General features: G+C 43.6%; 1 long non-coding RNA gene across 1 annotated transcript in view; it reads left to right on the forward strand.

Annotated features, from left to right (window-relative positions):
• Positions 1 to 2,804: 2,804 nt before the first annotated feature.
• Positions 2,805 to 23,090, forward strand: part of LOC143809321 (uncharacterized) — a 29,245-nt gene continuing 8,959 nt past the window's right edge. Inside the window, exons 1-2 of the long non-coding RNA XR_013222213.1 lie at positions 2,805 to 2,999; positions 6,502 to 6,618. This is a non-coding gene — a long non-coding RNA (uncharacterized LOC143809321). The remainder of the gene's footprint in view (positions 3,000 to 6,501; positions 6,619 to 23,090) is intronic.

Genomic DNA, 23,090 nt, shown 5'->3' on the forward strand with positions numbered 1-23,090 from the left:
GGGACTGGGTGAAGTATTACGGGTATCTGCCTGCGTCAATCATCTCGAACAATTGAAAAAAGTACACCTTAGATGGTATCAATATCCGGTTCAGGTGGCTCACTATGACCCTGCCGGGTCGGACAAATACTGGAGGGGGTGCGGTCACAGGGGAACTCTGGAACACACCTGGTGGTCGTGTCCAATTCTTCAACCCTGGTGGAGAGATATGGACCTTTTAATTGCACAGGTCTTGGGGATCCAGCTGACTCTGTCACCTAGGCAGGCCATTCTTCACATCGGCCTGGAGGACATTCCACACATACTTCAAGGTACACTATCACATATTCTAATAGCTGCCAGGTTATTAGTCGCCTCAAGATGGAAAGACACTAATTCTCCCAATATTAGTGAATTAATAAGCTTAATGTCCACTGCCAATATGAACTCGACTTGGCTCACTCCATGACTGCCAAAACCAAAAGACAAAATATTTGGCACCCTTGGTTACATAGTGGTCATTCCTCTATTGACCCGCACCACCTTGTTTGACCGTTTACTTGAGTGGGAATAAGTAAGCATAATTGACATGTCTGTTTTTGTGTTTGTAATATTCTTATTCTGCCACAGTTTGCCAGGACCCCTTATCTATAACTGAACTGCTAGATAATGTCTTGTGAATGCCTATACTCCTTTCCTCCCCCCCTATTCCCCCTACCGTACCTACCCCTCCCCACTCCCCCCCCCCCCCCCAGCTTCTCTCCCCCATTTCCTACTTCTTCCTTTCTGATAGGTTTTGTTTCTCTCCTTACTTATTTCTGGTCATCTTTAGTTGACCTCTGTTACTGTTATTACTGTTTGACTGCACTGTATTGTTTTGGAAATCTTCAATAAACACTAATTGATAAAAAAAAAAGGTTTAAAAAAAACATGCGAGTTACTTTTTGTGTTGCTAATTGCAGACATAAGTAAAGGGATTGTTGGGGTTATTTGTGGAGATATGAAAATAAGCTGCAGGTCCATAAGCGTCTCCTTCACTCAATTCTACTGTCATTGTGCCAGCCAAAGAGCCGTCCAGCACTCCCACAGCTGGAACTGCTGGGAGCTTGGGTCATAGATATAGCCTCCTGAAAGCACATGTACTGTAGATGGAATACTGTGCCTGTTTCCATCAGTGGCTTTGTCCTCCCAGCTCAGATACAGAACAGGAAATTATCATACAGAACCTTAAGCCAAATTCAACACCTATCTAATCCGTCCTTATCTGCTGTGAACCATAGGCCACGGAATAATTGCCTGCCTGCTTGGATCTGTGTTATACAAACAGTTATTTGCGCTGTCTGGAAGGCAGAGAGGTTTTCAGAATTTCATGTCAAGAATAAAGCCTGCAAAACCATCACAAGTAAATTTCCATAAATTCTAATGTATTTTTGATAAACATATTAAAAAAAATAGCAAAAACCCTTATAAAAATATGTTATAAGACTGTGGGTTAAAAACTGCAGTATCAGTGCAAGGCAGCAGCCCAGGCTAAAGTAAGGTGGTTACAATATGTGTGCTTTACTATTGTGTGGTGGTCACCTTTCTGTGTGGAACCAGCCATCCTTTATCCATATATACTGTGATGTACACAGATTATGATTGTAAACCATTATACAGATACACCTGCAAATGATGGGAGCACATCTAGGGCTGCCTTTCTGCAGATCATCTATGCACAGTACAGTGGAATACAGTAGCATATAAGTCCGCAAGGACAGGGTCCTCTCCCCTCTGTACCAATCTGTCATAAATTTGTGTACTGTAAATGATATCTATAACCCTGTATGTAACCCCTTTCTCATGTACAGCACCATGGAATTAATGGTGCTATATAAAACAATAATAATAATACAGGCCACACAGCTGCTATAGGGTCTGTCATCGCACGTTCAACTGTATCAGCTTCCTGGATGCCAAAATAGTTGAAAGTAAATTATGAAAGAGGGAGCGTCAGCTGACACTTCCTCCTACATCATTCTTCCTTGGCGTCTGATGTCTCAGTGCAGTGGGCGTGATGATATCACTACATGGCGCCCTCTGTGCTGTGATGTGCGGCTCTTCAGAGGGTTCGCTGCAGAGACCGGAGCATCGGGGGAACGAGGACGAAAGGAGAGTATTGTATTATTTTCTTAAAAAAATTGTGGTGGCCATAATAATGAATGGAGGACCATGGAGAGTGCATTATACTGTATGGAGGGCTATAGGCAGTGCATTATACTGTATGTAAGACTATTGGTAGTCATACCATACAGAGGACTATGGGGGTTACATTATACTATATGGAGGACTATGGGGTATATTATACTATATGGAGGATTATGGGGTGCAGTATACTCTATGGAGGACTATTGTATCCATTATACTATATGGAGGTCTATGTGGGGGCCATTATAATATTTGGAGAGCTATGTGGTGCCATTATAATATTTAGAGGGCTATGTGGGGGCCACTATACTTTATATAGACCCATTATACTGCATGAAGTGCTGTGTAGGTGTCACATTCTGTGTTGGGGTCACCATACTTTGCCAGAGGAGTTGAGGTGAGGTACAGTAGGGTCATCATAGTGTGAATGTGAAAAGTACTGTGGAGGAATTTACTGTGGGGATATCATACAGTGTGTATGTAATAAGAAGAAGCAATATCTCTGAAGAGCCCTTACAGGATGTACCATTAATGAGGAGGTACTGCCATTTGCTGGCCAGGCAAATTAAGCGGAACCAAGTTGTGCTGGAAGATTTGCAAGGGGAGCGTCTTTGTGTGCTGGACCTGATCAGTTTACCCACAGGAATGACTTTTTTGCTATAAAAACCCTGCGTCCGAAATCACAGTCAGATTTGGCACCAGGGAAGAGAGTTGAGCAGATGTGCTCCAGAGAGGCTGCTGAGACGAGCGTGACAGGCCTCAGCAGGAAGTGTACGTCACCAGGCGGCCGCCTGGCAAGGTCCGGATTCCCCTCAGGAGATATCCAAGTTCGGGTAAATTGGTGGGGGAATTATAGTATGTAGTGGACAACCTCTTTAAGTGTGACAAACATGCAAAAGAATATGAAATCGGGAAGGGGCAAACACTTTTTCACACAACTGTACGGGAAGGGGCAAACACTTTTTCACACAACTGTAGCTATATATAGTACCGCCTCTTTCTAAATAGTACTGCAGCTTTGTAAATGGTGTAGCTATACATTTCCTGACAGAAGTTCTGTCGCTTATCCATGTTATGTAAATAAAAGCTTATAACCTGACGTTAAATTCATCCATTAGTTGTATAAATTATTCTTTTGAAAGCTGAAATCCTCCGAAATGTAGTTTAGGTTAAGAAAATAAATTGGCATCAATGAAGAAATATTGATCAGTTAATGGACACAGAATGGTCATATTTTGGCAAGACAAAAGTTTTGTGCACAAAGAAAGTAATGTGATATTCAAACAAATAATTAACTTAAAATACAAATATATGTTGCATAACATTGGTGAATGAAGTTGTTGTGCTATTAGAATCATATTCAATATTTTGTGTGACTTCCATGAGCTTGAAGGACTGCATCCATGCGGTTCAACAATGATTCATACAATTTATTAATGAAGTCATCAGGAATAGCAAAGAATGCTGTCTTACATGCCTCCCAGAGTTCATCTAAATTCTTTGGTTTTGTCTTCCAAGCTTCCTCTTTCATCCTACCCCAAACATGCTCAATGATGTTCATGTCTGGTGAATGGGCTGGCCAGTCCTTGAGCACCTTGATCTTTTTTGCCTGGAGAACTTTGTTGTAAAGATGGATGTATGAGATGGAGCACCATCCTGATGCAGAATTTGACCCCTTTTATGATTTGGAATATAAGAGGTAGCTAATACTTCTTGGTATTTTAGGATATTGATATTACCTTCCACCTTGCAAATGTTTTGCACACCCCCATACTGAATGTAACCCCAGACAATGATCTTTCCACCACCAAATTTAACTGTTTTCTGGGTGTATTTTGGATCGATACGGGCTCCAGTAGCTCTCCTGCAGTATTTGTGGTGGCTATGGTGTAATTCTACTAAAGATTCATCACAGAAATCCACTTTCTGACACTTTTCCAGCGTCCATCTGTTTAGCAGGCTGTGGGACTTTGCAAATGCCACACAGTTTTTTATTTGCCTTTTGTTTAGTGCTGGCTTCTGGGCCCTGATTCGACCATGGAGGCCATTTCGAGACAGAATCCTACAAACTGTTCTAGGTGACTGTTGTGAATTCTGCTCTTGGGCTCCCTCCGGTGGTTGTAAGTGGTAGCGCTGCTGTCTCTGAATCACAGCATTTATCAGGTGTTTTCACTTTTTGCAATTTGGACAGGGCTATTTAGTCTTGCTTCACCCTTTAGTCAGTGCCAGTTGTCCATTGTTCCTGGAGGATTCACATCCCTGCCTGGTCTCTTCTGCTTTGCAGTTCTTTTCAACAAAGATAAGTTCTGGCCTTGATTTTGCTGTCCACATGCTGTGGTCTTATTGTTCAGTTATTTTCCATGTTTTGTCTTGTCCAGCTTGGTCTGTATAAGAATTTGTTTAGCCAAGCTAGGTATCTCTGGAGATGCAGATATACCCTCCATGTCTTTAGTTAGCTGTGGAGTTTTTGTATTTTCTGTGGTGGATATTTTCTAGTATTTTAATACTGACCGCATAGTACTCTGTCCTGTCCTTTCTATTTAGCTAGAAGTGGCCTCCTTTGCTAAATTCTCATTTCAGTCTGTGTATGTTTTTTCCCTCTCCTCTCACAGTCAATATTTGTGGGGGGCTGCCTGTTCTTTGGGGATTTTCTCTGAGGCAAGATAGTTTTCCCTTTTCTATCTCTAGGGGTAATTAGTCCTCCGGCTGTGTTGAGATGTCTAGGGAGCGCTAGGTACATTCCACGGCTACGTCTAGTTGCGGTGTTAGGTTCAGGGTCTGCGGTCAGTACAGGTACCACCTTCTCCAGAGTACGTCCCATGCTGCTCTTAGGCCACCAGATCATAACAGGTGACACAGGGACTTGAGGTGACCAGGCCTGGTGGAGCTCTGCTGCAGTGGAAGAGGGGCTTGCTTTGGATTTTCAAACCAACAAACGTTCCTCCTGAGCAGTTGTCATGCGGTGTCTGCCGGACCTGGGTTTGTCAAACACATCTCCAGTCTCTTCAAATCCTTTTTTAATTCTTTGTACTTGACGCTGAGACACATTAAAGGTGCCATCCACCTCTGCAGTGGATCTGGTCTTCAGCCTCTTGATAATCCAGGCTTTGGTCGCAGGGTGGGTTTTTGGCATGTTGTCAGAGCTCAAGTTGCAGTTGAAGTGAAGGTCTGGGGTGCTGGGTTTCTTTTTATACCCAACACACTAATTAACCGATCATTTACTGAGCACAGGTGAGGATGTAAACTAGGATTGGGTGCATTATATGACCAGGCGACAAAACTTTTGTCTTGCCAAAATCTGACCATTCTGTGCCCATTAACTGATCAATATTTCTGCATTGATGCCAATTTATTTTCTTAACCTAAACCACATTTCGGAGGGTTTCAGCTTTCAAAAGAATAATTTATACAACCAATGGATAAATTTAACGTCAGGTTATAAGCTTTTATTTACATAACATGGATAAGCGACATAACTTCTGTCAGGGGGTGTAGGTAGTACCACCTCCTTATAGATAGTACAACCGCCCTGTAAATGATATAGCTAAAGATAGTACCGCCTCTTTGTTGGTACTACCCTAGTCTATGTTCTGTGACAATGGTGTATTCAGAGACAGCACTAACTACGTCTTTTCTTATAATGTCAGATACAGATTGTGCTGCGCTACAGGAGTCACCGGCTTTTCTGCAGCCGCGCTACATGTATTAAGTGCACAGTTGCTATGACACATTTCTATTACACTACAAGGAAATACTTTACTATAGCAATGAACACTTTTATTACACTGCTTATCATCATCTCCTGCCACACCCAACGTCATTGATGTCGAGGTGTGGAGTCCAGAAATAGCTTTTGTTCCATGGCCCTTGAGTTTTGAGCCACAATAGCTCATTTCCACAGAGAAGGTGGAAACTAAATTTCTGACCATTGAGGCCCTAGGCACAAAGTGTCATCATTGCCCTACTTGGTATCAATTCTAACATTTTCCATCCAGAGCTCATATCTTACTGTCCAGAGACTGATCTTCTATAGTCTCAGTGTAAATCACACTGCCAGAAAACAGTTATCAAGTCAGTGGTCTTTTTCCTGCAATTGCAGAACTCAGTCGATTAATCAAAACATATTCAAAATATATTCTGCAGAACAAATGTAGATGGCGATATGATGGGCATCTTACTTAGCCGCCTGTAAAACCATGATTAAGACACAAGTCGAAACACGTTGGTTTTTACTATAGCATCTGTATATCTGTGCCAACCATGTGCCTATATGTGGATTAAGCACTAAATGCTTATTTTAAATGGCTCAATAAAAGTTCTATTTTATTTAAAAAGGTCACCTAGCCTACATCGCTGGATCACCACTCCCTTTTTTCCCTGAGTCTGCTGTGGCTGCTCAGCTCCGATCCGTGCGAGGCTTGGACTTGTATTGGGAATTACATACTCGGAGAGGTGAGCTGACTACATTTTGTTTTTTCATCTAGCAAAAGCACATGGTTCAGTTTAGCACCAACGCAAGCACTTTCCTGGAGTTACTCTCGCCAAACACGCTGAACCCTCAATGCCTTTGGAGGCCGTCTATTTAAGCCCCAGACCACACCCAGGGTTGGAGATAAGGTGGACAACCTCCCATCCGCTCCATGGTTGTCCACAAAAACCCAGACCTTAAACAAAATGGCTGATTAACCACTCTTAACACTTAGTGCGCTGGAGCAAAATGTGTGGGTTTCAAATCACTGAAGCCAATAGCCTCAGCGACATATCTCCCCTCCAGCACGTTGCCACTGACTTTGTCACAACAGTCTTGATTAACATATACACGTGCTTCTCACTAAATTAGAATGTCATCCAAAAGTTAATTTATTTCATTTCTTCAATACAAAAAGTAAAACTCATATTATATAGAGTCATTTCAAACAGAGTGACCTATTTCAAGTGTTTATTTCTGTTAATGTTGATGATTATAGCTTACAGCCAATGAAAACCTAAGAGTCATTTTCTCAGTAAATTAGAATAATTAACAAAAAACACCTGCAAAGGCTTCCTAAGCATTTTAAAAGGTCCCTTAGTCTGTTTCAGTAGGTTCCACAATCATAGGGAAGACTGCTGACTTGACAGATGTCCAGAGAGCAGTCATTGACAGACTCCACAAGGAGGGTAAGCCACAAATGGTCATTGCTAAAAAGGCTGGCTGTTCATAGAGTGTAGTATCCAAGCATATTAATGGAATGAAGAAATTGAGTGGAAGGAAAAAGTGTGGTAGAAAAAAAGTGTACAAGCAACCAGGATAACCGCAGCCTTGAAAGTATTGTTAAGAAAAGGCCAACAATTTGATGGAGATTTACAAGGAGTGGACTGCTGGAGTCATTGCTTCAAGAGCCACCACACACAGACGTATCCAGGACATGGGCTACAGGTGTCGCATTCCTTGTGTCAAGCCACTTATGACCAATGGACAACGCCAGAAGCATCTTATCTGGGCCAAGGAGAGAAAAAACTGGACTGCTGCTCAGTGGTCCAAGGTGTTGTTTTCAGATTAAAGTAAATTTTGTATTTCATTTGGAAATCAAGGTCCCAGAATCTGGAGGAAGAGTGGAGAGGCCACAATCCAAGATGCTTGAGGTCTAGTGTGAAGTTTCCACAATCAGTGATGTTTTGGGGAGCCATGTCATCTGCTGGTGTAGGTCCACTGTTTTATCAAGACCAAAGTCAGCGCAGCCGTCTACCAGAAAATTTTAGAGCACTGCATGCTTCCCTCTGCCAACAAGGTTTTTGGAAATGGAAATTTCATTCTCCGGCAGGACTTGGCACCTGTCCACACTGCCAAAAGTACCAATACCTGGTTTAAAAATAACAGTATCACTGTGCTTGATTGGCCAGCAAACTCGCCTGACCATAACCATTCTCTATGGGGTATTGTGAAGAGGAAGATGAGACACCAGACCCAACAATGCAGAGGAGCTGAAGGCTGCTACCAAAGCAACCTGGTCTTCCATAACACCTCAGCAGTGCCACAGGCTGATCGCCTCCATGCCACGCCACATTGATGCAGTAATTGATGCAAAAGGAGCCCGACCAAGAATTGAGTGCATTTGCTGAACATACATTTCAGTAGGCCAACATTTCGGATTTTAAAATAATTTTTCAAGCTGGTGTTATAAAGTATTCTAATTTACTGAGATAATGACTTTTGGTTTTTCTATGGCTGTAAGCCATAATCATCAACATTAACGGATATAGAGCACTTGAAATAGATCACTCTGTAAGGCTGGTTTCACATTTGCGTTTTTTGCCGCAGCGCTTTTTCGGAAAAAAACGCATGCATTTTTTTCCTATGATTAACATTAAAAACGCATGCGTTTTTTTTTTGCATGCGTTTTGCCGTGTTTGACAACGCATGCGTTTTTTCCATGCTTGCGTTTGGTTGCAGAAATGCAACATGTAGTAATTTCTAGAGGCGTTTTTTTTGCCGCAAAAAAACGCATGCTTTTTTTGCGGCAAAAAAAATACTGCTATCTATGTAAATGCATACGTTTTTAATCACATGTGTTTGTTTGCGTTAAAAACGCATGTGTTTTTATAGAAAAAAAACAAGAATACACACTTATAAGCCACCCCCCACCATCAAGGTGATAAAGGGATCCAAACCCTAACCCTACCCCTAACCCTACCCCTAACCCTAGGTATCCAAACCCTAACCCTACCCCTAACCCTACCCCTAACCCTACCCCTAACCCTAGGGATCCTAACCCTACCCCTAACCCTACCCCTACCCCTAACCCTAGGGATCCTAACCCTACCCCTAACCCTAATCCTAGCTATTTCTATTTATAGTGGGTTTTCTTGTTGATTTTGATGATTGGCAGCTGTCACACACTTCTCAGCATGCGTTTCAAAAACGCAACGCAGGAAAAAACGCATGTAAACGCGGCAAAACGCCGCGTTTTCTTTCTGCATGCAAAAACGCATGCTTCTAAATAACGCAGCGTTTGCACACGTTTACATGTGTTTTTTTCACCACATGCGTTTGCGTTAAAAACTCTGTGTTTTTAAAGCAAATGTGAAACTAGCCTAATGAGTCTATATAATATATGAGTTTCACTTTTTGTATTGAAGATCTGAAACAAATTAACTTTTTGATGATATTCTAATTTAGTGATAAGAACTTGTAGACGGATTAATTCACATTCATATAGAGGTGCAAATAAATGAACATAAATGGGTGAAAATCAATCACAATCAGTCACATCACATCTCATATAGGGCCACACATGCAGTGACGTAACTAGAGTCTGATGGGCCCCAGAGCAAGATTTGCCTATATGTCCTCCATCCTGGTATATCTGTCCCTTATCTTGGGCCCTTTCCTGATTATATATATATATATATATATATATATATATATATATATATATCCTCCATCCTAGTATACGTCCCTTATACTGGGCCCCATCCTGATATATACATCCCTCATCCTGGTATATGTCCCTTATCCTGTGCATCCTCATACACACATCCAGTTGATGTTTCTACTGACATCGGTAGACTGCTCACCCGCATTGGTCCCCACCCATACGGGCCCGGTTGCTTCCTCTCCGATCGTGGTTGTTACACGAAAATATCGCAAAACTGGTACACAGTAGTTGCTGCGGCCATTTGCAACCCTAATTACTCAACTTTTCCTTTGCACTAGTATTGATACATTGCTCCCATGATGCTTCTTAGCTGGCACTGATGAAGTTTGCAATGAAGGCTGGCACTGAACGAGCCAACGAAGGAAAATGTGACAGTGGAATGTGTGGAAAAAAAAAACACTAAGTATTTATGAGCATGTCCATCAAAATTGTAGGAAAGAGCATAAAGGGACCATTGTCATCCATTAAATTAATCTCATGATATCCGGTGAATGCCGCCCAGACACATACTGCACAGTGCTGACCTATATAAACAGTTCTCTGAAAACAGCTAAAAGGAGACTATTCATATAGGGAAGAGTTCAAAATGATCGTCTTATCCTGATTATCTCACTTATACAATCCAAGACTGATGTCTGTCTGATCATATGGGACTTAAAAGGGTACTGTGCTATTGCTGATTCTGCAATATGGAGGATAACTTGAAGGCATGAAGGGTCTTAGTTGGGGACACCCTATGCTCACTAGGAGTGCAGCAATAATGCAGAAGCGTTGCACTGCTCAACACTACTGTAACTGCACAATATGCAAGTTGCATAGATCGCATACAGAATAGATCATGCCCAGCACAGAATACAGGGGCAGACACAGAGAGAAAAGGGCCCCTGTGAAAAAAAAACTGTATATGGACTCCTAGCATAAAATAGCATAAAAGCACTCCTAGCATTAAAAATCACAATGCACCCTACTATATGTAGGTATCAGAAGATGCCTGCTGCTCTGGAGGTAGAAGTGGGCCCTTTTACCTCTTGGGCTCTTCTGCAGCTGCACAGGTTGCACCAATGGTATTGCCCAGCCCTGATAGGACATATCCTGCATATGGTGTATCTTACAAAGGGCATATCCTGGTAAACAGGAGACGTGCTGCTTCCAATGTGCACCAAACAGTTGTAATAATGATAGTTTGTACCCTTACATGTTACATTGCCGCATGTAAAATGGCCTTACATTATCAATTTGTTATTTTGATCAGAGCTTAAAAAAATGACTGCTGACATAAGATGAGTCAGGAGCATGAACATGGTATACAGCACTGTGCAAAAGTGTTTAGGTAGGAAAAAATGCTGCAAAGTAAGAAGATTTTAAATAAATACATTTTGTTCATTGATAAAATAGTAAATTTATAGTGAATGAACAAAAGAGAAATATAAATCTCATTAGTATTTGGTGACCGTGAGTCGCGTCTATCACTTCTACACAAGTTATGAAGGAACTCTGCAGGAGATTGTTCCAAATACCTTGGAGGAGTGACCCCAGATCATCGGTGTATGAGGCTTCTGCAAATCCATCGGTGTCTTCATGGACCCCAGACACAGCCCTAATTTCACATCATCCAGTCTGTCTGGGATTACATGAAGAGACAGAGGGTTCTGCACAAGCCTCATACATAGAAGATCTGGGGTCAGTTCTTCCAGATGTTTTGCAAAACCTCCTGCCGAGTTCCTTCAGAACCTGTGTGCAAATGATGAGAAGAAGTGATGGAGGTGATGGCCTGTCATAAGATACTGATGATGGAGTCGACGGCGGTCACCAGATAATGATGGGATGTATATTTCTCTTTTGTTCATGAGCTTTGCATTTTGTTCATTGATTAACAATATCACTATAACTGATTTAATTAAAGCATTCATACTTTGTAGCATTTTTTCCACACCTGCCTAAAACTTTTGCCCAGTACTATGTACATTATACACACATACATATGTGTAGATTACCATACAGTATGTGCATGCACACTCCTGGCAGTATAATAAGCACATAGCTATTCTCTATATATCAGTCACTGTACCGATACTAAGTTTTGCAGCGTAGGGAAAAAGCATGGCAGGAGAATAAAGTTGTGACCTAGTTATTACACTATGGTTTCTTTCACTCTGCGTTTTGGCACCCATGTATTGGTCACATTAGGTCATATGTCCAAACCCCCTCAAAATGGGATTCAAGCATATGCACCGATGGGGCCATAGAATATAATGGTGCTGACAGAGCGAACCTGCGCCCTGACATGCATCATTTTCGGGCATGTACGCCTACTGGAGGCAGATGCTCAGACGTAATAGACTGCGGATACTAAGATGTAATAGACTGAGTCTGGGTGTCCGACTCCAGTAGGTGTATACTCCCGAAAATGATGTAGACAGAACACACGTTCGCTCTGCTGGCACCATTGTCTATGGTCCTATCGGCTAATATGTCCGAATCCCGTTTTGTGGGGGAGGAGGGAGGGGTGGGGCGGATGCAAGCCCTGATGGGATCAACAAACGTGAAGATACAGTATGCACAATGTGAAAGCCCCCTATCTGGCAGTACATACTTTGTTATTGGGTTCCTGGTGGCCCCAAACTATCTAAATCAGGGATTTTCTAATGCAAATACAAGTTCCCAGCTCCCACCTGCTGTGATACACAGTGACAGAAGTCAGACATGATGGATCAATAGCCTATCCTGGACCTTCTGTTCACATTATATTCAGAATACAAATCCCCAGTGATCATCTTTGTGTTAATCTCTGCAGCTCGTTGATCTTTAATTACTTGTAGTTGAACCTATTATATGTAATTACTATACTGAGATTAAAAAAGTGGCCGGTCAGCGAGACCATTGCAGCCTATCATGTGAGATACTAAAGCATCTAAGCTTATCATGCGTGGTTCTTGTGTGTGGAGACCTATTATTTCTTATACAAATTGATAGAAGCCTATTATTTGGGATGCTAGCAATACAGGAGTGTATAAAGTCTAATAATATTTAATATTAATGAATCTACCTTGGGATACTAGGGTAACCAAACATGTTATTTATACGTATCATGGCAACACTAGTGTGTCTCAGCCTATGTGTGAGGCTAGTGTATCTAAGCCTACCACATGTCACACCTAGCCTACACACATAATTATGTAACTAAGGCCATGCTCACACGTTCAGTATTGGGTCAGTATTTTACATCAGTATTTGTAAGAAAAACCCTGGAGTGGGTGAAAAATGCATAAGTGGTGACATGTTTCTATTATACTTTTCCTCTGATTGTTTCACTCCTGATTTAGGCTTACAAATACTGAGGTAAAATACTGACCATATTTTGAAAGGGTGCACATGGACTTAGCGTCTCACATATGATACTGACACTGTTAATGTCACAATTCCACCAGGGGGTTGGTAAGAGGACGGCACAACACACATCAACGGGATGGTATAGGGGAGAGGAAGGCCCTATCAATAGGGAATGATGGATGGGACACTTCCTGAGATCCAACCTGAGCCTGTCCCTGCACTCCCCTATCACCCTAGGTGGGTCCTTACCCCCGCCGCCATCACGAACCTCATCCCTCGCTTTCACCTTGCACTGCCCTGGCTAGTGCACTGATGGTACAACACAGGGAGTGGTGACAAACACAAGACATATAAGGTATAAACACAACACTTAGCTTCCAGACTCCACTGCCAAGCTTCACACCGCAGATGACACAGAAACAGGACTCCAAACTCCAGAAGTAGCTCACACCAGAGAGGTGCAACTGCAATGCTGTCTCCATAGAGAAACTCTATCACCAAAAGTCAGCTGATGCATCAGGTGACCATTTAAAGGATGGTGGGAGTGGTCAGAACCCACATCAGCTGTCCTAGCAACTCTGCAGTTGCAGCAGGCTGCCAGCAGGGGAAACTGACATTAACCCCCACCGGCCTGAAAGGAAAATAGCTACATTTAAAACATAGTGGAACCAGATCTGGCACAAATCCAAAAATGGATCGTGACACTTACAGTGGGGAAAAAAGTATTTAGGCAGCCACCAATTGTGCAAGTTCTCCCACTTAAAAAGATGAGAGAGGCCTGTAATTGACATCATGGGTAGACCACAACTATGAGAGTCAAAATGAGAAAACAAATCCAGAAAATCACCTTGTCTGATTTGGCAAGATTTATTTTGCAAATTATGGTGGAAAATAAGTATTTGGTCATTAAAAAAGTTCATCTCAATATTTTGTTATATATCCTTTGTTGGCAATGACAGAGGTCAGGCGTTTTCTGTAAGTCTTCTCAAGGTTGGCACACACTATTGGTGGTATGTTGGCCCATTCCTCCATGCAGATCTCCTCTAGAGCAGTGATGTTTTGGGCCTGTCACTGGGCAACACAGACTTTCAACTCCCTCCAAAGGTTTTCTATGGGGTTGAGATCTGGAGACCAGCTAGGCCACTCCAGAACCTTCATATGCTTCTTATGAAGTCACTCCTTTGTTGCCCTGGCAGTGTGATTGGGATCATTATCATGCTGAAAGACCCGTGCACGTTTGATCTTCAATGCCCTTGCTGATGGAAGGAAGTTTGCACTCAAAACCTCACGATACATGGCCCTATTCATTCTTTCATGTACACGGATCAGTCGTCCTGGTCCCTTTGCAGAGAAACAGCCCCAAAGCACTATGTTGCCAAACCCATGCTTCACAGTGGGTATGATGTTCTTTGGGTGCAACTCAGCATTCTGTCTCCTCCAAACATGACAAGTTTTGTTTCAACCAAATAGTTCTACTTTGATTTCATCAGACCATATGACATTCTCCCAATACTCTTCTGGATAATCCAAATGCTCTCTAGCAAACTTCAGACAGGCCTGGACATGTACTGGCTTAAGCAAGGTGACACGTCTGGCAATGCAGGATCTGAGTCCCTGGTGGCGTAGTGTGTTACTGATGGTAGCCTTTGTTATGGTGGTCCCTGCTCTATGCAGGTCATTCACTAGGTCCCCCCGTGTGGTTCTGGGATTTTTGCTCACATTTCTTGTGATCATTTTGACCCCATGGGGTGAGATCTTGCATGGAGCCCCAGATCGAGGGAGATTATCAGTGGTCTTGTATATCTTCCATTTTCTTATTATTGCTCCCACAGTTGATTTCATCACACCACGCTGCTTGCCTATTGCAGATTCAGTCTTCCCAGCCTGGTGCAGGGCTACAATTTTGTTTCTGGTGTCCTTTGACAGCTCTTTGGTCTTCACCATAGTCAGGGCCAGTTTTAGGCAAAGTGGGGCCCTAGGCAAAAATTAAAATGGGGCCCCAAATGCTAACATATTGCACATCATACAGAAGCATTTCGGTTGTATTTACATGCACTGATCTCAGGCCGCAAAACGAGTGTGATCGACAATACTGAAGTCGTTGGACGCTTGTTTCCCAGCCTCTTTCCACCGTCTGAGAAAGAATGAAGGGGACAGAACGATCACTAATAGATCACTAACAGATCACCATACAGTATCATGTTATCAGCAGCACATCTACAGTTTACACCAGCGATGTGCTGCTGAGAACAAGGATTTTTATTCCGGCATAAGCAATCCAATCACCCAATGAATATGCAGCATTTTGCTTGTTTAGTATAATACACCCCATAGTCCTCCATATATTATAATGTGCACCACAGTCCTCCATATTGTAAAATGCACACCCCATAGTCCTCCATATAATATAATGTGCCCCATAGTCCTCCATATACTATAATACACTCCTCATAGCCCTCCATATAGTATTATACACTTCCCATAGTTCTCCATATAGTATAATACACTCCTCATAGTCCTCCATATATTAAAATATACCCCTCAGTCCTCCATATAGCATAATACACTCCTCACAGTGCTCCATATAGTATAATGCACCGCCATAGTCATCCATGTAGTACAATTCACTTCCCATAGTATAATGCACCCCATAGTTCTTCATATAGTATAATGTATTCCCCATAGTTCTCGATACAGTATAATTCAGCCCACATATAGTATAATGCAGCAGCCACCCCACAGAGTATAATGCAGCCACCCCAGAGTATAAGGTAACCCCCCCACAGAGTATAATGTAACCTCCCCATAGAATATAATGCAGCCCCCCATAGAATATAATGTAGCCCCGAACAAGATATAATATAGCCCACCTCCCCATAGAATATAATGTAGCCCCATCAAAGGGTATGATGCAATCATCCCTCATAAAATCTAATAAAACCCCCCCACAGAATATAATGCAGCCCCCATAGTATATAACACAGCCTCCTCCATAGAATATAATGTATAATGTACCCCCCAAATATATAACACAGCCACATAGTATATAACACAGCCTCCCCCATAGAATATAATATACCTCCATAGTATATAGCACAGCCCACAGAGTAGTATATAGCACAGCCCATATCGTATATAGCACAGCCACTTAGTATATAGCACAGCCCACACAGTAGTATATAGCACAGCCCACACAGTAGTATATAGCACAGCCCACACAGTAGTTTATAGAACAGCCCACACAGTAGTATACAGCACTGCCCACAGTAGTATACAGCACTGCCCACAGTAGTATACAGCACTGCCCACAGGAGTATACAGCACATCCCACAGAAGTATACAGCACAGCCCACAGGAGTATACAGCACTGCCCATACAGTAGTACACAGCACAGCCCACAGGAGTATACAGCACTGCCCACAGTAGTATACAGCACAGCCCACAGTAGTATACAGCACAGCCCACAGGAGTATACAGCACAGCCCACAGTAGTATACAGCACAGCTCACAGGAGTATACAGCACTGCCCACAGTAGTATACAGCACTGCCCATACAGTAGTACACAGCACAGCCCACAGGAGTATACAGCACTTCCCACAGTAGTATACAGCACAGCCCACAGCAGTATACAGCACTGCCCACAGCAGTATACAGCACAGCCCACAGCAGTATACAGCACAGCCCACAGAAGTATACAGCACAGCCCACAGGAGTATACAGCACTGCCCATACAGTAGTACACAGCACAGCCCACAGGAGTATACAGCACTGCCCACAGGAGTATACAGCACAGCCCACAGGAGTATACAGCACTGCCCACAGTAGTACACAGCACAGCCCACAGGAGTATACAGCACTGCCCACAGGAGTATACAGCACAGCCCACAGGAGTATACAGCACTGCCCACAGCAGTATACAGCACTGCCCACAGCAGTATACAGCACAGCCCACAGCAGTATACAGCACAGCCCACAGAAGTATACAGCACAGCCCACAGGAGTATACAGCACTGCCCATACAGTAGTACACAGCACAGCCCACAGGAGTATACAGCACTGCCCACAGGAGTATGCAGCACAGCCCACAGGAGTATAGAGCACTGCCCACAGTAGTATACAGCACTGCCCACAGTAGTATACAGCACAGCCCACAGGAGTATACAGCACTGCCCACAGTAGTATACAGCACAGCCCACAGGAGTATACAGCACTGCCCACAGGAGTATACAGCACAGCCCACAGGAGTATACAGCACAGCCCACAGTAGTATACAGCACAGCCCACAGTAGTATACAGCAGAGCCCACAGTAGCATACAGCACAGCCCACAGTAGTATACAGCGAGCAGAGCACACAGTAGTATACAGCACAGCTCACATCCCCCCTTCCCTCCCCACCTCTCTCCTCCTGAGAATGGCCGCACAGTCCAGTAAAAAAAAAACAAAAAAAAACACAAGCTCCTTACCTCTCCCCGAGCCCACGCTGCTCCCTGCTCCTGTGTCGGCGGCTGCCGCCGCACTGCCTGACACACAGCGAGTGCGCGATGATGCGCACCCGCTGTGTCAGAGGCAGAGCGGGGAATGATGGGAGAGGGAGAGTCAGGTGACGCTCTCTCCTCCATCTTTGCTTTGAACTGTACCGGCAGACGCCGGTATAGTTCAATGCGGTGGGGGAGTCAGCGCTGGCGGCAGGTGGGCCCCCCTGCCTCACAGGGGCCCCATAGCGGCTGCGTGACTTGACGCTAGCTGTGGGCCCCTAGAGGAGCGGGGGCCCCAGGCAGCTGCCTGGTCTGCCTGCCCCTAACGCCGGCCCTGACCATAGTGTAGTTTGGAGTGTGACTGTTTGAGGTTGTGGACAGGTGTCTTTTATACTGATAAGAAGTTCAATCAGGAGCCATTACTACAGGTAATGAGTGAAGGATAGAGGAGCCTCTTAAAAGAAGTTACAGGTCTGTGAGAGCCGGAAATCTTGCATGTTTTAGGTGACCAAATACTTATTTTCCATCATAATTTGCAAAATAAATCTTGCCAAATCAGACAAGGTCATTTTCTGGATTTGTTTTCTCATTTTGACTCTCATAGTTGTGGTCTGCCTATGATGTCAATTACAGGCCTCTCTCATCTTTTTACAGTAAGTGGGAGAACTTGCAAACAATTGGTGGCTGACTAAATACTTTTTTTCCCTTACTGTATCCTCTCCTGTGTTATTCTAGTCTATCTAAGCCTAGTATCTATAACCCTAGTTTACCTAAATTTTTCATGAGTGCATCTAAACGAACCATGTGTGATACTGGTTTATGTGTGACTAAAACCCATCATATATTTCTTTTTCCAACCAACCTGACTTTTTCAGATGAGAAACAATTCACGTTTTTGCATTTATTAATTATTATCTGCTGTTACTGATAATTGGAGGAATTAGATTATGATGGTAATTACCAACTAATCAATAAAGCGGAAATTGCAGAGATTACTGGATAATCAGATTATAGGTCTGGGCAAGTAACAATAGAAGTGGAGGGTATAGACAATTCACATACGCGATACTTATTGATCCTGTAGCAGTGTAGGACCAGCTGCCAAAAAGCAGGAAATCTGAGAGGTTTCATTAGGTAGCCATGGGGAGGGCTGCAGTTACCCCAGAACCTGATGTTTGTGGCTTTAAAACCCCTCAGATGAGAAGGTAAAAGGGCTACAGAAGGTGGTGCAGCATGGTGGTCTGCACTGGGACATGTACCGTAACTATTTCCACTGTAGAATTAACATGAACTAATTGCAAATCCAGGGATATTACCTTATGTATTGCAAAGGGTGAGCTGCTATGTAAAAATCACCACCGTAAATTGAAATTGTAGAAAATTAAAATCCTCACCACCTCAATAGTGTATGTATTTTTCCCACATCGTGAGAATGAAATCCAGATGGAAAAATATGGCAGCGTATCATTAAAAAAGCTACCAGTGTGTGCAGAGTGGGCCAAAACCCATGATCGTCACTAGTACCAGTGTCCAACATGTGCCACAGCGCACCAATATCTGCCCGGGCACAGGAGCTGATCCATATGTACGTACTACTGCCAGTGATTGAGACAAAGCTAAAGTACCAGATACAGATCCATAGGAGTCCCAAGGGTTGAAGACATGATCATAATTAAACATGAATGTGGTAACATAATACCCATAACAATAAGCCACCTCGAGAATCCGAAATCAGGACTTTTCACATTTCAGGCAACCACTTGCAAGAGTGCATGCTCATTCTGTGGGGACTGACTGTGGGGCTGTTTTGATGCCATTAGACTGGATTCACACATTGCATACTTGGTGTGGATTTTCCATGCAGTTGTCTGCACGTAAAATCCACAGCATTTTATGTTACAAGAAAAATTAATGTGGTTAAACTTAACCTCATCTTTCTACATGCTGCTGGTTTTTTTTTGCAGAATCCGTGCAGAAATTGGCTTTCGCTGCATTTTTCAAATCTATATCACATCAATTTCTGTAGCAGAAATGCACCTTTTTAGTGCAATTCTGCAACAGAAAACACATTATTAGGTATGGAAAATATGCATGGATTTTGAATGTAAAAAAGCTTAGAAATCCACACGTAAAATCTACACCAAGTATGCAACATATAAACCCTGCCTAAGGTTTTATGCATACATCAGTGTTTGTATGCCTAAACCACGTGTATCTCCAAAATACAGAACAGATGTCAATATTCCAAGTATAGTTTTTCTCTGGAAGTTACACTCCTGGTTTTGGCATACATATACTTACTTAATTGAAAATCCTGCTTTTTCTAGGCTTAAGAGCCCAGTGGGCAATCCCAATCAGTGATGGATAGTTATCTCTGTATGTATACTTTTTTTTTAAGCAAGGCTGTCATTCACTCCAGGACTCCTGAACCCAAAATAAGGGGAGCTTTTAATGAGTTATTTCAGTATATACTGTACATTTTCCTACAGCGTCCTTATATCATTTGCCCATAAATAGTGCAGCATTTACCAAGCTGAAAAGTTCCCTTTAAAATTGGTGACTGCAGTAATAATTCTGCAAAAAAATCAAATAGGGTGTGATTGCAAAGTCATGACACTAAGTATTGCTGAAAAATCTGAAATATTATAGTAATGTCTCATCACATATCACAGTAATGTGACCATTAGGTGGCGCTGATTTATTGCTCTTTTCATTCTTTCGTTCATATAAATGAATGTCCTATATGGGAAACCGTGGCTTACTTTTCCACATACATTATCCTGGGTTGTTTCCTGGAGATTTATAGCCTATATAAGCCCATAGTATAAATATGTAAGTATGAGCGTGGGTTTTACAGAGCGGGAGGAATGTACAGCGTTGCTCCGTGTGTCCCTCCGGCGTTCCTGTCTGGACATTTGTTTCTGTTATATAACCTCATCTACTCTAAATATAGCTGCCGCTGATCCATAGTCTTGTATAAGTGCCATTTAGGATATAATGAGCCGAACAGCAATTGCAGATCCGTAGTGTGGCACAGAGCGGTAGCCTTACACTGTCTGGAACATGCAGTATCAATCAGAAGGACACAATTAAAATGTATGTGCACACACCAACATCCAGAACAAAAGCCCTTATGGTGCCTCATCCACAGGAGCCCCACTAAGAATGCCTGTTATGTATGAAGGCTGAACTTAAAGGGCCAGTCCCAGAGGAGCCGGAGATGTGACATAAAGGAGTGGTCTCCAACTTGTGGCTTCCCAGCTGTGCATACTGGGAGATCAGGTTTTGCAAGAGTTGGAGACCACAACTTTATGACACATACAGTTACTTGCAGAAATAGTTGGACAGTGATAAGTTTTGCCATTTTACCTGTTTACGAAAACATGTTCAAGATACAGTTATATAATCAGTATGGGCTTAAAGTGCTGATTCTCAACTTAAGGGCTCATACTCACTTGCGTGAAATACGGCCGAGTCTCGCATGGTAACACCCGGCTCTGCCGCTGGCACTTGGGAGCGGAGCGTGTAGCTCCATGTATTCCTATGCGGCCGCACGCTCCGCTCTGGAGTGCCGGCGGCAGAGCCGGATTTTAACATGTGAGACTCGGCCGTATTTCACGCAAGTGAGTATGAGCCCTTAGTTTGAGGGTATTCACATCCTAATTGGAGTAAGAGTTTATGAATTACAGCTTTTTAATATGTAGCTGCCTCTTTTTCAAGGGACCAAAAGTAATTGAGCAATTATCTCATAAGCTCTTTAATGGGCTGCATGGCCTATTCTCTCGTTAAGCCATCATCAATTAAGCAGATAAAAGGTCTGAAACTGATTTCAGTTGTGGCATTTGCATTTAAATTCTGTTGCTGTGAACCCACAACATGCGGTCAAAGGAACTCTTAATGGAAAAGAAGCAGGCCATCATCAGGCTGATAGAAAAGAAAAAAATCCATCGGAGAGATAGTAGCAATATTAGGAGTGGCCAAATCAATAGTTTGGTACATTCTGAAAAAAAAAGCGCACTGGTGAGCTTGGGAACTCAAAGTGATCTGGACTTCCATGGAAGACAATAGTGGTGAATGATCCCGAATCCTTTCGATGGTGAAGAGAAACCCCTTCACAACATCAACCCAAGTGAAGAACATTCTCCAGGAAGTAGGTGTCTCAGTATCTAAGAGAGAAGAATTCATGAGAGCAAATACAGAGTGTTCACCACAAGGAGCAAACCATTCATTAGCCTTAAAAATAGAAAGGCCAGATTAGACTTTGCCAAAATACGGCTAAAGAAGCTGCCCGGTTCTGGAAAACCATTCTGTGGACAGCTGAAACTAAGACCAACCTGTGTACCAGAATGATGGGAAGAAGAAAGTATGAAGAAGGCTTGGAACGGCTCATGAGCCAAAGCACAGCACACCCCCTGTAACACATGGTGGAGGCAGTGTGATGGCGCGGGCATGTATGGCTTCCAGTGGCGCTGAGTCATTAGTGTTTATTGATGATGTGACTGAAGACAGAAGCAGCCAGATGAATTCTAGAGTGTACAGGGCGATACTTTCTGCTCAGATTCAACCAAATGCGGCAAGGTTGATTGGACGGCGCTTCACAGGACAGATAGACAATGACTCAAAACATGCTGAGAAAGAATCAAAAATCACAAAGATTCAATCACTGTCCAAATATTTCAGAACCTAACTGTATTTGTAGTGGTGGGACCCTCTAAAGCAGGGGTGGGGAATCTCCGACCCGCAGGCCACATGCGGCCAGCGGAGACTTTTCATGTGGCCCGCAGGCAGATCCCTGGAGTCCCCACTGCTCGGGTGGCAGCCGTATCCTACCGACTGCCGGCCCTTTAACCCCCAAGTGCATGGCACGCAGCGTTCATTATAGAACGCTGCCTGCCCTCGCCCACATGCGTGGGCGGGGCTAATGCCTGGGTGGGTGGGGTGTTCCTGAAGACGAGCTGCTGCTAATTCCAGAGTGATCTCTGTGCCGGCAGCCTCTGTGCCTCCCCAGGGATCTCTTTGCTGGCAGCTCTGTGCTTTTCTACTGGTGATATGTGCCCCCTTGTGATCTATGTGCCCCCCAGCAATGCAGCTATGTGCCCCCCTATGATCTCTGTGCCCCCCAGCTATGTGCCCCCATGTGATCTTTTTGCCGCCTGTGATCTGTGCCCCCAACTATATGCCACCCTTTGATCTTTGTGCCTCCCAGCTATGTGCCTCATGTAATCTGTGCCCCCCTGTGATCTCTGTGGACCCAACTATGTGCCCACTGTGATCTCTGTGCCCCATAGCTATATGTCCCCCTGTGATCCCTGTCCCCTCAGCTATGTGCACCCTGTGATTTCTGTGCCCCTCAGCTATATGCCCCCTGTGATTACTGTGCCCTCCAGCTATATACCCCCTGTTACTTCTGTGCCCTCAAGCTTTGTGCTCCCCTGTGATCTATGTGCCCCCAGCTATATGCCTCCTGTCCTCTGAAAGCCGGAGGAGTGACTGCTCCAGTAAGGAGGGAAATAGGAGAGCAGGGCAGGCCAGACAAGTGCTGGTAGTGGGGGACTCAATTATTAGGGGAACAGATAGGGCAATCTGTCACAAAGACAGGGATCGTCGGACGGTGTGCTGCCTACCTGGCGCTCGAGTCCGACACATCGCTGATCGGGTGGACAGATTACTGGGAGGGGCTGGTGAGGACCCAGCGGTCATGG

Source organism: Ranitomeya variabilis, chromosome 2, assembly GCF_051348905.1.
Source record: "Ranitomeya variabilis isolate aRanVar5 chromosome 2, aRanVar5.hap1, whole genome shotgun sequence".
NCBI classification, from domain to species: Eukaryota; Metazoa; Chordata; class Amphibia; order Anura; family Dendrobatidae; genus Ranitomeya; species Ranitomeya variabilis.